This window comes from Diadema setosum, chromosome 13 (genome assembly GCF_964275005.1).
Source record: "Diadema setosum chromosome 13, eeDiaSeto1, whole genome shotgun sequence".
In the NCBI taxonomy this organism is placed as follows: domain Eukaryota; kingdom Metazoa; phylum Echinodermata; class Echinoidea; order Diadematoida; family Diadematidae; genus Diadema; species Diadema setosum.
The window spans coordinates 2,939,483-2,944,797 of record NC_092697.1 but is presented as its reverse complement, the minus strand read 5'-3'; positions in this window follow the sequence as shown (position 1 = coordinate 2,944,797).

The following is a 5,315-nucleotide window of genomic DNA, read 5'->3' as shown; positions in this document are numbered from 1 at the left end:
TGAGATGTTCGGTAATCTGTGATGATGGGGAAGGGTTTTGGACTCTGCATAGGACTGTGAATTCACATGGTACAACACATGTTTGAGCTTTGATATACCTAGGTGTGAATGATCATATTCAAAATTGTGAAGAATTAGAGTGGACTAAGAGTGACCACAGTACATTAAAACCAAAGGGAAAAAAAAGTTAAACAATTTGTACAGTTGTGTTTCACAGAGTATGTGCAGTAGTTTGAGATCATTTTATGAGCTGTGCAATTTTCCCACATGAATCCCAATAGGTCTGGAAATACTCCAAAGCACCCTGTTGGAATTTTCTGGTCTTATTCACTCTTTAATACCACCATAGCATTCTTGGGTCAGAGGATTTCTCAGGGATGGGTACACAAACTTTTGATTTGTATATTATCTCTACTATGTAACAGTCAACTGCCATATATCCAAGAGATGCTCTGTTGCATTTGCGTAATTTGTATCAAGACTAAGGCGTTCAGTCTTCAGTCTCTTTGTCATACAAAGGGAAGTGACATATTCAGGATAATAATTTTACGGTGGCATTCCCTCTATAGACTGGAAGAGACCAACATCAATCGCTAGGGCATGATGACTTTTTAAGGTAATGGTAACCAATCCCTGGCTTCTTTGGGTTGAAGTGACATCACAGTCTTAGGTATCAACCTCTTTGTAGACATCTATTATGTGTGTTGTTGTTTTTTTCTTGGGGAGGGGGAACCTTTTTTGTGTGCTTGTTTTTTCTTTGTGGAAACTGGGGGAGGGGGGGATTAAACATGTGATGTTTTAAGAGGTCCATTCAGTTTAGTGATTCATTAATCGACCAGTCAGCTGCTAAATCTGTTGAGATCAGCTATGAGAAGTCTAATGAAAACTGATTTTAGAAGAGATAATGGATATCAGACTGAAAGACTTTTGGGCAGAATTTGAGACGATTTCAATCTTGTCAGTTGGTTGGAAACTTATACTGACTCTCCTTGCACAGTGAGCTCAATAAGAAATATTTGCTCTAATTTTATGAAATATGTAGAGTGTACAAGAAGAAAATTAGAGTGTTACATGCATTCCAGTACATTTGATGTAAAGTGTAGATAGTAGTGTGCACTTTTATAGGTTTCATCGAATTGCACAATTATGCTAGTACGGCTGTACCTTCAGTTTAATTCTTTAGGTATTGTTTTGTCAGGTTTTATCGTAGTTTATCTAATTTAATCCAGTGTGGTACATGTATAAAGTGGGATGAGGATGAAATTCATAATGAAATGAAGATACTGGAGAGCCAATCTTATGTTTGAAGCAGGGGCTACTACTTTGGTTGAAGGCTATTATTTTGGGATGGGAAGCAGTTTCCCATTGCAAAATTTTCTTATTTTCACTTCCCAATCTTTGTCGAGATGATGTGATAAAACACATAATTATGAAATGAGTGTTTCAGACAGAAATTAGAGTACTGCAGTTGTCATGTATCTGAAATAACACATTTTTGTAAATGGGGAAAATGTGATTATCAACACATCGCTTCATTTACTTGCATTTGTGGAAGCTTTTCTGTTTTTAACTGCATGACTACTGGCTATGTTTACTTAGTAAGGGTTTTATTCTATCCATGTCAATATAAATGTGTTTGAACCATTCTTTATCAGTGTCAAGAAATTTTAAGGGAATATTATCAAAACACATGGTAGTCACCAATACTATAAGTGGAACAGAAACTGCTCATATTTATTGATCAAGCTTCATAGTTCGTGTATAGCAGTCTTTCAGGATATTTATCATGCAGTTGGCCAATCTTATTATGCAGTCCAAGAGATATTCTTTTTTCAGAGGTGTGGATGACTATGGGCAAGGGAAGGATATCATGGAAAAACTGTCTGACTTCTGTTATCGTGCCATGTCGGGACCGGCACCCATTCAGATAATTTGGCTGCATGCATATGGGAGAAACAATGTTTACCCTGTATGTACATGTAGCTGCCGACCCAGTGGTAGTGAGGTAGGTAGTGTACACCGCAACCACACTGACCACAACAGTGGTATTTAGCCTACCTAAACTTACAGTCCATTTTTTACTGAAATTGAAATATATTATTTTTATTATTTAAAATTCCTAACATATTTCTGTAGGGAAAATTACAATAATTTGAATTTCAATTGAGTTTTAAATCACTTCCCCCCCCCCCATTTTTAATGCATGAACATGTCCAGATAACAGCTAGAGAAGTACAGATAAGAGATGGCCAGATTCTGGTCACACTATGATGAAAACAAAGACACACACACACACACACACACACACAAAAAAAAAAAAAAAAAAAAGGCTTCAGTGATATGACAGGGGTGTGTGATCTACCATTTGGTTTTGAATAGTACATGAACTTTGTTGAAGTCAAGACATGAGATGTACCAAGATTGAGTGTAGCTGGAATATTGGCAATAATTTGCCTGTAGAGAGCAGCTGTTCTTATATTAGTGACAAATGTGCACTGCTTCTGTGCCTGATACATGCGGATGAGGGGAACTCCAATCCACCTGTACTTAAATTCTATCAAAGTCTTTGTGTGCGGTACTCACTGTACATGGTAACTTATAGTTTCTCATGTACCAAGGATGTTGAGTGTACAATGCAAATGTAATGCAGTCAGGGAGCACAAGTGTTAGGTTAATTTATCTCTCAAAAGCTATACTATGACAATCTTATCATTGATAACTGCACAGATTCACCTTCTATGAAGAGTTTATACCTTGAAATCTTATCTCGCAATTTGTACACATTTCAGTGAGTCTATGAATATCATGCAAAGATACTATATATCTGTACAGATAATGTGTTTTTACATGTGAACACATTTGCAGTGATCCACCACATTCCTTTGTCACTGTGTGATGAAAGATGTGGTCAAATACTATTATGAAATGGACTTTATAGAATCTTTTCAATCTGATGGGACAATTATCAAGCTTTGATTTTTACTGATCCACACTGAACCAACGAGTCCGGTAAAATCTGAATGTATGGCTCATACCTTGCAGTGTTGTAGGTGTACCGGACGCATGATGGGGAAAAATGCTGAATTTCATAAATTTACAGGCCCATTTTATGGAAGGAATGATGCACAGGCCTGTTCTGGGGATCGTTGAGGATTGGATGCGCCAATTTATTAAACTATTGTGTCCAATTTTCACCAATCTACTCTGTCCTGTGCATCAATCCTTTATGCTTGTCGGTATCATTATAATAAATCAATGTGAAATTTCAAGAGTAACATTGATAATGTTAGCATCATTTCACTCATTGTATTTATCTCAATGGCATTTTGTTTCATTCTATCAAATTAAACCTTCTGACACCATTTTTATTTTGTAAAAATTTTAGTGTGTTTCTTGGATGTGAAAGCTGTAGATTAGGAAGAGTCTTGATATATAAATGTATATATGTGATTAAAATCTAAATTGGCATTAAAATGCTTTATCCTGGTGAGGAGAGCACATACATATCTATAACTATCTATGTATATATGTATATATATATATATATATATATATATATATATACATACATATCTATATCTATCTTTGTATATATATATATATATATATACATATGAAGAGTTTGTTTGTAAAAACCGATAAGTCCATATTTGTCAAATGGAGATATTTGCGATTAAAGGTAAAGAAAAATAAAGGGTATAATAAGAAAATTTTTGCTTCTTTTGACCATAACTTTAGAAATATACCTTTATATGTAGTGACCAATATATCATTCAAAAGGTATTATTTTGTACTTTATGACAGAAACTGTACTTCAAAATCTTCAAAAATGAACTTATCGGTTTTTGTAAACAAACTCTTCATATGTATAGCATGATTTTAAATATATGTAAAGACTCCTTCGTAATCGACATCTTTATATTATATACACCCATATAATAATTTGCACAAGTCTACAAGAAGTATATTGAATGTACACTTTCACTTTTAGATCAGTTTCCAACATTTTCTCTTTTTTTTTTTTGGGGGGGGGGGCACATGCAGGCAGGAGATAAAAGTTGAAGTGTAAAAAGTACCGTAGCAAGTGATACAAATTGTAAGAGTGTGCAGTTGTATGTGCAAAGTGGTCTTCTGGCGTGAAGTCCTTAGCAGTGCAAGTGTCTCTGTATTTATATTTACAGTATTGCATTCACATAAATATACCACGTAGAGTAAGTAAAAAATAAGGGGGTTCTGTGGAACATTCAAATTAAAAGTTATTGGTAACTATAAAAAAAAAAATACCCTGGAGAACTTAAAATCACTACAGGATGTATGTTGCTGGAATGGCTCCCATGTAGGTCAGACCTGCAAATAAGTTTTGCCATTAAAAAACAAACAAAACAAAACACAGATGTGGATAGACACGGCAGAATAAAAAAAAAAAAAATGGTGGAAATGCAAATAAAATGAAGGCATTCTAGTGATCGACGAAGAAAGAATCACACACACAAAAAAGAGCTGATCGATGGCTCGGACAAGTGCTTTTCTAGCTTTTCTAGCTACACATCGCTCTCTAGGCCTACATGTAGATTCCACTGACTTAATTTGGCCATTCTGAGATTCATCGAAAGACTTAAGTGATTAATTCATGAATGGAGTATTATGTAAAAGACTAATTCCGCGGATTTTAAATCGATGATGTGGAAACGCTGCCAGCATATCAGTCTATTGACCGATTCTGTGACGCGCTATGTGTATTTTTGGCATGGGCAGCGCCATTACTGCGGTGTATCATCCGACCCCCCCTCCTCTCTCCCCACCCCTCTCACGCGCGCAGAATGAAAAACTGATGCATGGTTGTTTTAGCCAATGGGCATCTCGTACTGAGTGCGCGAATGCTCGCTTAGTGCGCGAACCTTTGTTACAGTTGCGCGATAAACATGTTGCCCGTGGGGTGGGGGAGAGCAGGGGGGGTCGGCTGAGACACCGCAATTTGAGCTCATGGCTGCGCCCAGTGCCATAAAATGTCTGCTGCCCTCAACGAACCCGAATCGGTCAATAGTCAGGGAGGTGAGACAAGTCCCTGGTCTAGTCCACAAGTCCTCCGAGCATGCACTTGCGGTACACGGTCCGTCTGTGAGTTGTCTGGTCCGACCATCCATCCAACCCAGTTGTTGGCATCAAAGAGTATAGAAGCTACACAGAGCGTAGCTTCTAGATACTAGTACTCTTTGGTTGGCATGGCAGGTGGCACCCCATCCACACTATCTGCCGCCCACACCACATCCACTCGATACACACACACACTTGTAAGCTACGCGGGGTCGTGTATA